This window comes from Schistocerca serialis, chromosome 12 (genome assembly GCF_023864345.2).
Source record: "Schistocerca serialis cubense isolate TAMUIC-IGC-003099 chromosome 12, iqSchSeri2.2, whole genome shotgun sequence".
In the NCBI taxonomy this organism is placed as follows: Eukaryota; Metazoa; Arthropoda; class Insecta; order Orthoptera; family Acrididae; genus Schistocerca; species Schistocerca serialis.
Genome location: NC_064649.1, coordinates 175,483,860 through 175,497,057, shown reverse-complemented (window position 1 = coordinate 175,497,057; position 13,198 = coordinate 175,483,860).

Here is a 13,198-nt window from a genome sequence, read left to right as displayed (position 1 = left end):
GCTTCACTTCAGGTTTACTGTATCCCTTAAACCTTCTTATTGACGATGAAACACAGAAATTGCATCGGAATTAAATACCAAAGGCACAATGCCGACTTAAGTACAAGAAGACTGACTCTTCCTACTGTCTATGTTTTGAACCATTCCTGTTACACTAGTTGTGGATTCCGATGCTTCACTTCAGGTTTTGTGTATACCTCTGACCTTCTTATTGACGATGAAACACAGAAATTGCATCGGAATTAAATACAAAAGGCACAAAGCCAACTTAAGGAAAAGAAGACTGACTCTTCTTACTGACTATGTTTTGAACCATTCCTGTGACACTAATTATAGATTCCGATGCTTCACTCCAGGTTTACTGTATCCCTTGCACCTTGTTATTGACGATGAAACACAGAAATTGCATCAAATTAAATAAAAAGGGCACAATGCCGACTTAATTACAAGAAGACTGACTCTTCTTATTGTCTATGTTTTGAACCATTCCTGTGACACTAGTTATAGATTCCGATGCTGCACTCCAGGCTTACTGTATCCCTCTGACCTTCTTATTGACGATGAAACACTGAAATTGCATCGGAATTAAATAGAAAAGGCACAATGCCGACTTAAGTACAAGAAGACTGACTCTTCTTACTGTCTATGATTTGAACCTTTCCTGTGACACTAGTTAAAGATTCCGATGCTTCACTCCAGGTGTACTGTATCCCTTGGACCTTCTTATTGACGTTGAAACACAGAATCTGCATCGGAATTAAATAGAAAAGGCACAATGCCGACTTAAGTACAAGAAGACTGACTCTTCTTACTGATTATAGTTTGAACCATCCCTGTGACACTAGTTATAGATACCGATGCTTTAATTCTGGTTTACTGTATACCTTGGACTTTCTTATTGACGATGAAACACAGAAATTGCATCGGAATTAAATACAAAAGTCACAATGCCGACTTAAGTACAAGAAGACTGACTCTTCCTACTGTCTATGTTTTGAACCATTCCTGTGACACTAGTTGTGGATTCCGATGCTTCACTTCAGGTTTACTGTATACCTCTGACCTTCTTATTGACGATGAAACACAGAAACTGCATCGGAATTAAAGAGAAAAGGCACAATGCCGACTTAAGTGCAAGAAGACTGAATCATCTTACTTACTATGTTTGAACCATTCCTGTGACACTATTTATAGTTTCCGATGCTTTAATTCAGGTTTACTGTATCCCTTGGACCTTCTTATTGACGATGAAACACAGAAATATCATCGGAATTAAATAGAAAAGGCACAATGCCGACTTGAGTACAAGAAGACTGACTCTTCTCACTGTCTATGTTTTGAACCTTTCCTGTGACTCTAGTTATAGATTCCGATGCTTCACCTCAGGTTTACTGTATCCCTTGGACCTTCTTATTGACGATGAAACACAGAAATTGCATTGGAATTAAGTAGAAAAGGCACAATGCCGACTTAACTACAAGATGAGTGACTCTTCTTACTGATTATAGTTTGAACCATTCCTGTGGCACTAGTTATAGATTCCGATCCTTTACTTCAGGTTTACTGTATAACGTGGACCTTCTTATGGACGATGAAACACAGAAATTGCATCGGAATTAAATACAAAATGCACAATGCCGACTTAAGTACAACAAGACTGACTCTTCCTACTGTCTATGTTTTGAACCATTCCTGTGACACAAGTTGTGGATTCCGATGCTTCACTTCAGGTTTACTGTGTACCTCTGACCTTCTTATTGATGATGAAACACAGAAATTGCATCGGAATTAAATACAAAAGGCACAAAGCCAACTTAAGAGCAAGAAGACTGACTCTTCTTACTGACTATGTTTTGATCCATTAAAGTGACACTAGTTATAGATTCCGATGTTTCACTCCAGGTTTACTGTATCCCTTGGACCTTGTTATTGACGATGAAACATAGAAATTGCATCAAATTAAATAGAAAAATGCACAATGCCGACTTAAGTACAATAAGACTGACTCTTCTTACTGTCTATATTTTGGACCATTCCTGTGACACTAGTTATAGATTCCGATGCTTCACTTCAGGTTTACTGTTTCCCTTGGACCTTCGTATAGACGATGAATCACAGAAATTGCATCGGAATTAAATACAGAACCCACAATGCCGACTTAAGTACAGGAAGACTGACTCTCCTTACTGTCTATATTTAGTACCATTCCTGTGACACTAGTTATTGGTTCCGATGCTTCACTTCAGGTTTACTGTATCCCTTGGACCTTCTTATTGACGATGAAACACAGAAATTGCATCGGAATTAAATACAAAAGGCACAATGCCGACTTAAGTACAGGAAGACTGACCCTTCTTACTGCATATGTTTTGAAACATTACTGTGACACTACTTATAGGTTCCGATGCTTCACTTCAGGTTTACTGTATCCCTCTGACCTTCTTATTGACGATGAAACACAGAATTTGCATCGGAATTAAATAGAAAAGGCACAATGCCGACTTAAGTACAAGAAGACTGACTCTTCTTACTGTCTATGTTTTGAACCAATCCTGTAACACTAGTTGTGGATCCGATGCCTTTCTTCAGGTTTACTGTATCCCTTGGACCTTCTTATTGACGATGAAACACAGAAATTGCATCGGAATTAAATACAAAAGGCACAATGAAGACTTAAGTACAAGAAGACTGACTCTTCCTACAATCTATGGTTTTAACCATTCCTGTGACACTAGTTACAGATTCCGATGCTTCACTTCAGGTTTACTGTATTCCTTGGACCTTCTTGTTGACGATGAAACACAGAAATTGCATCGGAATGAAATAGAAAAGGCACAATGCCGACTTAAGAACAAGAAGACTGACTCTTCCTACTGTCTATGTTTTGAACCATTCCTGTGACACAAGTTGTGGATTCCGATGCTTCACTTCAGGTTTACTGTGTACCTCTGACCTTCTTATTGATGATGAAACACAGAAACTGCATCGGAATTAAATACAAAAGGCACAAAGCCAACTTAAGAGCAAGAAGACTGACTCTTCTTACTGACTATGTTTTGAACCATTAAAGTGACACTAGTTATAGATTCCGATGTTTCACTCCAGGTTTACTGTATCCCTTGGACCTTGTTATTGACGATGAAACACAGAAATTGCATCAAATTAAATAGAAAAATGCACAATGCCGACTTAAGTACAAAAAGACTGACTCTTCTTACTGTCTATATTTTGGACCATTCCTGTGACACTAGTTATAGATTCCGATGCTTCACTTCAGGTTTACTGTATAACGTGGACCTTCTTATGGACGATGAAACACAGAAATTGCATCGGAATTAAATACAAAATGCACAATGCCGACTTAAGTACAACAAGACTGACTCTTCCTACTGTCTATGTTTTGAACCATTCCTGTGACACAAGTTGTGGATTCCGATGCTTCACTTCAGGTTTACTGTGTACCTCTGACCTTCTTATTGATGATGAAACACAGAAATTGCATCGGAATTAAATACAAAAGGCACAAAGCCAACTTAAGAGCAAGAAGACTGACTCTTCTTACTGACTATGTTTTGAACCATTAAAGTGACACTAGTTATAGATTCCGATGTTTCACTCCAGGTTTACTGTATCCCTTGGACCTTGTTATTGACGAGGAAACACAGAAATTGCATCAAATTAAATAGAAAAATGCCCAATGCCGACTTAAGTACAAAAAGACTGACTCTTCTTACTGTCTATATTTTGGACCATTCCTGTGACACTAGTTATAGATTCCGATGCTTCACTTCAGGTTTACTGTTTCCCTTGGACCTTCGTATTGACGATGAATCACAGAAATTGCATCGGAATTAAATACAGAAGCCACAATGCCGACTTAAGTACAGGAAGACTGACTCTCCTTACTGTCTATATTTAGTACCATTCCTGTGACACTAGTTATTGGTTCCGATGCTTCACTTCAGGTTTACTGTATCCCTTGGACCTTCTTATTGACGATGAAACACAGAAATTGCATCGGAATTAAATACAAAATGCACAATGAAGACTTAAGTACAAGAAGACTGACTCTTCCTACTGTCTATGTTTTTAACCATTCCTGTGACACTAGTTACAGATTCCGATGCTTCACTTCAGGTTTACTGTATTCCTTGGACCTTCTTGTTGACGATGAAACACAGAAATTGCATCGGAATGAAATAGAAAAGGCACAATGCCGACTTAAGAACAAGAAGACTGACTCTTCTAACTGACTATGTTTTGAACCATTCCTGTCACACTAGTTATAGATTCCGATGCTTCACGTCAGGTTTACTGTATCCCTCTGACCTTCTTATTGACGATGAAACACAGAAATTGCATCGGAATTAAATAGAAAAGGCACAATGCCGACTTAAGTACAAGAAGACTGACTCTTCTTATTGTCTATGCTTTGAACCTTTCCTGTGACACTAGTTATAGATTCCGATGCTTCACTCCAGGTTTACTGAATCACTTGGACCTTCTTATTGACGATGAAACACAGAAATTGCATCGGAATTAAGTAGAAATGGCACAATGCCGACTTAAGTACAAGAAGACTGACTCTTCTTACTGATTATAGTTTGAACCATTTCTGTGACACTAGTTATGGATTCCGAAGCTTTACTTCAGGTTAACTGTATACCTTGGACCTTCTTATTGACGATGAAACACAGAAATTGCATCGGAATTAAATACAAAAGCCATAATGCCGACTTAAGTACAAGAAGACTGACTCTTCTTAATGTCTATATTTTGAACCATTCCAGTGACACTAGTTATAGATTCCGATGCTTCACTTCAGGTTTACTGTATACCTTGGACCTTCATATTGACGATGAAACACAGAAATTGCATCCGAATTAAATACAAAAGGCACAATGCCGGCTTAAGTACAAGAATACTGACTTTTCTTACTGTCTATGTTTTGAACCAATCCTGTGACACTAGTTGTAGATTCCGATGCTTCACTTCAGGTTTACTGTATCCCTTGGACCTTCTTATTGACGATGAAACACAGAAATTGCATCGGAATTAAATACAAAAGGCACAATGCCGACTTAAGTACAAGAAGATTGACTCTACTTACTGACTGTGTTTTGAACCATTCCTGTGACACTAGTTATAGATTCCGATGCTTCACTTCAGGTTTACTGTATCCCTCTGACCTTCATATTGACGATGGAACACAGAAATTGCATCGGAATTAAATACGAAAGGCACAATGCCGACTTAAGTACAAGAAGACTGACACTTCTTACTGTCTGTGTTTTGAACCATTCCTGTGACACTAGTTATAGATTCCGATGCTTCACATCCAGGTTTACTGTATACCTTGGACCTTCTTTTTGACGATGAAACACAGAAATTGCATCGGAATTAAATACAACAGGCACAATGCCGACTTATGTGCAAGATGACTGACTCTTCCTACTGTCTATGCTTTGAACCATTCCTGTGACACTAGTTGTGGATTCCGATGCTTCTCTTCAGGTTTACTGTATCCCTCTGACCTTCTTATTGACGATGAAACACAGAAATTGCATCGGAATTAAATACAAAAGGCACAATGCCAACTTACGGACAAGAAGACTAACTCTTCATACTGACTATGTTTTGAACCATTCCTGTGACACTAGTTATAAATTCCGATGCTTCACTCCAGCTTTACTGTATCCCTTGGACCTTGTTATTGACGATGAAACACAGAAATTGCATCGGAATTTAATAGAAAACGCACAATACCGACTTAAGAACGAGAGGACTGAGTCTTCTTACTGACTATGTTTTGAACCATTCCTGTGACACTAGTTATAGATTCCGATGCTTCACTTCAGGTTTACTGTATTCCTTGGACCTTCTTATTGACGATGAAACACATAAATTGCATCGGAATTAGATACAAAAGTCACAATGCCAACTTAAGGACAAGGAGACTGACTCTTCTTACTGACTATGCTTTCAACCATTCCTGTGACACTAGTTATAGATTCCGATGCTTCACTCCAGGTTTACTGTATCCCTTGGACCATGTTATTGACGATGAAACACAGAAATTGCATAGCAGTTAAATAGAAAAGGCACAATGCCGACTAAATTACAAGATGACTGACACTTCGTACTGTCTATGCTTTGAACCATTCCTGTGACACTAGTTATAGATTCCGATGCTTCACTTCAGGTTTACTGTTTCCCTTGGACCTTCTTATTGACAATGAATCACAGAAATTGCATCGGAATTAAATACAAAAGCCACAATGCCGACTTAAGTACAAGAAGACTGACTCTTCTTACTGTCTATATTATGAACCATTCCAGTGACACTAGTTATAGATTCCGATGCTTCACTTCAGGTTTACCGTATACCTTGGACCTTCATATTGACGATGAAACACAGAAATTGCATCCGAATTAAATACAAAAGGCACAATGCCGACTTAAGTACAAGAAGACTGACTCTTCTTACTGACTATGTTTTGAACCATTCCTGTGTCACTAGTTATAGATTCCGATGCTTCACTTCAGGTTTACTGTATCCCTTGGACCTTCTTATTGACGATGAAACACAGAAATTGCATCGGAATTAAATAGAAAAGGCACAATGCCGACTTAAGTACAAGAAGACTGACTCTTCTTACCGATTATAGTTTGAACCATTCCTGTGACACTAGTTATAGATTCCGATGCTTTACTTCAGGTTTACTGTATACCTTGGACCTTCTTATTGACGATGAAACACCGAAATTGCATCGGAATTAAATACAAAAGGCACAATGCCGACTTAAGTGCAAGAAGACTGACTCTTCCTACTGTCTATGCTTTGAACCATTCCTGTTACACTAGTTATAGATTCCGATGCTACACTCCAGTGTTATTGTATCCCTTGGACCTTCTTATTGACGATGAAACACAGAAATTGCATCGGAATTAAATACAAAATTCACAATGAAGACTTAAGTACAAGAAGACTGACTCTTCCTACTGTCTATGTTTTTAACCATTCCTGTGACACTAGTTGTGGATTCCGGTGCTTCACTTCAGCCTTACTGTATCCCTCTGACCTTCTTATTGGCGATGAAACACAGAAATTGCATCGGAATTAAATACAAAAGGCACAAAGCCAACTTAAGGACAAGAAGACTGACTCTTCTTACTGACTATGTTTTGAACCATTCCTGTGACACTAGTTATAGATTCCGATGCTTCACTCCAGGTTTACTGTATTCCTTGGACCTTCTTATTGACGATGAAACACAGAAATTGCTTAGGAATTAAATACAAAATGCACAATGCCGACTTAAGGACAAGAAGACTGATTCTTCTTACTCTCTATGTTTTGAACCATTCCATTGACACTAGTTACAGATTCCGATGCTTCACTTCAGGTTTACTGTATTCCTTGGACCTTCTTATTGACGATGAAACACAGAAATTGCATCGGAATTAAATAGAAAGGCACAATGCCCACTTAAGAACAAAAAGACTGACTCTTCTGACTTACTATGTTTTGAACCATTCCTGTGACACTAGTTATAGAATCCGATGCTTCACTTCAGGTTTACTGTATCCCTCTGACCTTCTTATTGACGATGAAACACAGAAATTGCATCGGAATTAAGTAGAAAAGGCACAATGCCGACTTAAGTACAAGAAGACTGACTCTTCTTACTGTCTATGCTTTGAACCTTTCCTGTGACACTAGTTATAGATTCCGATGCTTCACTCCAGGTTTACTGTATCACTTGGACCTTCTTATTGACGATGAAACACAGAAATTGCGTCGGAATTAAGTAGAAATGGCACAATGCCGACTTAAGTACAAGAAGACTGACTCTTCTTACTGATTATAGTTTGAACCATTTCTGTGACACTAGTTATGGATTCCGATGCTTTACTTCAGGTTTACTGTATACCTTGAACTTTCTCATTTACGATGAAACACATAAATTGCATCGGAATTAGATACAAAAGTCACAATGCCAACTTAAGGACAAGGAGACTGACTCTTCTTACTGACTATGCTTTCAACCATTCCTGTGACACTAGTTATAGATTCCGATGCTTCACTCCAGGTTTACTGTATCCCTTGGACCATGTTATTGACGATGAAACACAGAAATTGCATAGCAGTTAAATAGAAAAGGCACAATGCCGACTAAATTACAAGATGACTGACACTTCGTACTGTCTATGCTTTGAACCATTCCTGTGACACTAGTTATAGATTCCGATGCTTCACTTCAGGTTTACTGTTTCCCTTGGACCTTCTTATTGACAATGAATCACAGAAATTGCATCGGAATTAAATACAAAAGCCACAATGCCGACTTAAGTACAAGAAGACTGACTCTTCTTACTGTCTATATTATGAACCATTCCAGTGACACTAGTTATAGATTCCGATGCTTCACTTCAGGTTTACCGTATACCTTGGACCTTCATATTGACGATGAAACACAGAAATTGCATCCGAATTAAATACAAAAGGCACAATGCCGACTTAAGTACAAGAAGACTGACTCTTCTTACTGACTATGTTTTGAACCATTCCTGTGTCACTAGTTATAGATTCCGATGCTTCACTTCAGGTTTACTGTATCCCTTGGACCTTCTTATTGACGATGAAACACAGAAATTGCATCGGAATTAAATAGAAAAGGCACAATGCCGACTTAAGTACAAGAAGACTGACTCTTCTTACCGATTATAGTTTGAACCATTCCTGTGACACTAGTTATAGATTCCGATGCTTTACTTCAGGTTTACTGTATACCTTGGACCTTCTTATTGACGATGAAACACCGAAATTGCATCGGAATTAAATACAAAAGGCACAATGCCGACTTAAGTGCAAGAAGACTGACTCTTCCTACTGTCTATGCTTTGAACCATTCCTGTTACAATAGTTATAGATTCCGATGCTACACTCCAGTGTTATTGTATCCCTTGGACCTTCTTATTGACGATGAAACACAGAAATTGCATCGGAATTAAATACAAAATTCACAATGAAGACTTAAGTACAAGAAGACTGACTCTTCCTACTGTCTATGTTTTTAACCATTCCTGTGACACTAGTTGTGGATTCCGATGCTTCACTTCAGTTTACTGTATCCCTCAGAACTTCTTATTGACCATGAAACACAGAACTTGCATCGGAATTAAATACAAAAGGCACAATGCCAACTTAAGGACAAGGAGACTGACTCTTCTTACTGACTATGTTTTCAACCATTCCTGTGACACTAGTTATAGATTCCGATGCTTCACTCCAGGTTTACTGTATCCCTTGGACCATGTTATTGACGATGAAACACAGAAATTGCATAGCAGTTAAATAGAAAAGGCACAATGCCGACTTAATTACAAGAAGACTGACTCTTCGTAATGTCTATGCTTTGAACCATTCCTGTGACACTAGTTATAGATTCCGATGCTTCACTTCAGGTTTACTGTTTCCCTTGGACCTTCTTATTGACAATGAATCACAAAAATTGCATCGGAAATAAATACAAAAGCCACAATGCCGACTTAAGTACAAGAAGACTGACTCTTCTTACTGTCTATATTTGGAACCATTCCAGTGACACTAGTTATAGTTTCCGATGCTTCACTTCAGGTTTACTGTATACCTTGGACCTTCATATTGACGATGAAACACAGAAATTGCATCCGAATTAAATACAAAAGGCACAATGCCGACTTAAGTACAAGAAGACTGACTCTTCTTACTGTCTATGTTTTGAACCAATCCTGTGACACTAGTTGTAGATTCCGATGCTTCACTTCAGGTTTACTGTATCCCTTGGACCTTCTTATTGACAATGAAACACAGAAATTGCATCGGAATTAAATACAAAAGGCACAATGCCGACTAAAGTACAAGCACACTGACTCATCGTACTGTCTATGATTTGAACCATTCCTGTGACACTAGATATAGATTCCGACGCTTCACTTCAGGTTTACTGCATCCCTTGTACCTTCTTATTGACGATGAAACATAGAAATTGCATCGGAATCAAATACAAAAGGCACAATGCCGACTTAAGTACAAGAAGATTGACTCTACTTACTGACTGTGTTTTGAACCAATCCTGTGACACTAGTTATAGATTCCGATGCTTCACTTCAGGTTTACTGTATCCCTCTGACCTTCTTATTGACGATGGAACACAGAAATTGCATCGGAATTAAATACGAAAGGCACAATGCCGACTTAAGTACAAGAAGACTGACTCTTCTTACTGTCTATGTTTTGAACCATTCCTGTGACACTAGTTATAGATTCCGATGCTTCACATCCAGGTTTACTGTATACCTTGGACCTTCTTTTTGACGATGAAACACAGAAATAGCATCGGAATGAAATACAAAAGCTCAATGCCGACTTAAGTACAAGAAGACTGACTCCTCTTACTGATTATAGTTTGAACCATTCCTGTGACACTAGTTATAGATTCCGATGCTTTACTTCAGGTTTTTCTGTATTCCTTGGACCTTCTTATTGACAATAAAACACAGAAATTGCATCGGAATTAAATACAAAAGGCACAATGCCGACTTATGTACAAGATGACCGACTCTTCCTACTGTGTATGCTTTGAACCATTCCTGTGACACTAGTTGTGGATTCCGATGCTTCTCTTCAGGTTTACTGTATCCCTCTGACCTTCTTATTGACGATGAAACACAGAAATTGCATCAGAATTAAATACAAAAGGCACAATGCCAACTTACGGACAAGAAGACTGACTCTTCATACTGACTATGTTTTGAACCATTCCTGTGACACTAGTTATAGATTACGATGCTTTACTCCTGCTTTACTGTATCCCTTGGACCTTGTTATTGACGATGAAACACATAAATTGCATCGGAATTAGATACAAAAGGCAAAATGCCGACTTAAGTACACGAAGACTGACTCTTCTTACTGTCTATGCTTTGAACCATTCCTGTTACACTAGTTATAGATTCCGATGCTACATTCCAGTTTTATTGTATCCCTTGGACCGTCTTATTGACGATGAAACACAGAAATTGCATCGGAATTAAATACAAAAGCCACAAGGCCGACTTAAGGACAAGAAGACAGACTCTTCTTACTGTCTTTGGTTTGAACCATTTCTGTGGCACTAGTTGTGGATTCCGATGCTTCTCTTCAGGTTTACTCTATCCCTCTGACCTTCTTATTGACGATGAAACACAGAAATTGCATCGGAATTAAATACAAAAGGCACAATGCCACCTTAAGGACAAGAAGACTGATTCTTCTTACTGACTATGTTTAGAACCGTTCCTGTGACACTAGTTATAGATTCCGATGCTTCACTCCAGCTTTACTGTATCCCTTGGACCTTGTTATTGACGATGAATCACAGAAATTGCATCGGAATTAAATAGAAAAGGCACAATGCCGACTTAAGAACAAGAAGACTGACTCTTCTTACTGACTATGTTTTGATCCATTCCTGTGACACTAGTTATAGATTCCGATGCTTCACTTCAGGTTTACTGTATCCCTTGGACCTTCTTATTGACGATGAAACACAGAAATTGCATCGGAATTAAATAGAAAAGGCACAATGCCGACTTAAGTACAAGAAGACTGACTCTTCTTACCGATTATAGTTTGAACCATTCCTGTGACACTAGTTATAGATTCCGATGATTTACTTCAGGTTTACTGTATACCTTGGACCTTCTTATTGATGATGAATCACAGAAATTGCATCGAAATTAAATACAAAAGGCACAATGCCGACTTAAGTACACGAACACTGACTCTTCGTACTGTCTATGTTTTGAACCATTCCTGTGACACTAGTTATAGATTCCGATGCTTCACTTCAGGTTTACTGTATCCCTTGGACCTTCTTAATGACGATGAAACACAGAAATTGCATCGGAATTAAATACAAAAGGCACAATACCGACTTAAGTACAAGACGACTGACCCTTCTTAATGTCTATGATTTGAACCATTCCTGTGACACTAGTTATAGATTCCGATGCTTCACTCCAGGTTTACTGTATCGCTTGGACCTCGTTATTGACGATGAAACACAGTAATTGCATCGCAGTTAAATAGATAAGGCACAATGCCGACTTAAGTACAAGAAGACTGACTCTTCGTACTGTCTATGTTTTGAACCATTCCTGTGACACTAGTTATAGATTCCGATGCTTCACTTCAGGTTTACTGTTTCCCTTGGACCTTCTTATTGACAATGAATCACAGAAATTGTATCGGAATTAAATACAAAGGCCACAATGCCGACTTAAGTACAAGAAGACTGACTCTTCTTACTGTCTATATTTTGAACCACTCCAGTGACACTAGTTATAGATTCCGATGCTTCACTTCAGGTTTACTGTATCCCTTGGACATTCATATTGACGATGCAACACAGAAATTGCATCGGAATTAAATACAAAAGGCACAATGCCGACTTAAGTACAAGAAGACTGACTCTTCTTACTGTCTATGTTTTGAACCAATCCTGTGACCCTAGTTGTAGATTCCGATGCTTCACTTCAGGTTTACCGTATCCCTTGGACCTTCTTATTGACGATGAAACACAGAAATTGCATCGGAATTAAATACAAAAGGCACAATGCCGACTTAAGTACAAGCACACTGACCCTTCCTACTGTCTATGATTTGAACCATTCCTGTGACACTAGTTATAGATTCCGACGCTTCACTCCAGGTTTACTGTATACCTTGGACCTTCTTATTGACGATGAAACACAGAAATAGCATCGGAATTAAATAGAAAAAGCACAATGCCGACTTAAGTAATAGAAGACTGACACTTCTTACTGATTATAGTTTGAACCATTCCTGTGACACTAGTTATAGATTCCGATGCTTTACTTCAAGTTTACTGTATACCTTGGGCCTTCTTATTGATGATGAAACACAGAAATTGCATCGGAATTAAATACAAAAGGCACAATGCCGACTTAAGTACAAGATGACTGACTCTTCCTACTGTCTACGCTTTGAACCATTCCTGTGAAACTAGTTGTGGATTCCGATGCTTCTCTTCAGGTTTACTGTATCACTCTGACATTCTTATTGACGATGAAACACAGAAATTGCATCGGAATTAAATACAAAAGGCACAATGCCGATTTACGGACAAGAAGACTGACTCTTCATACTGAC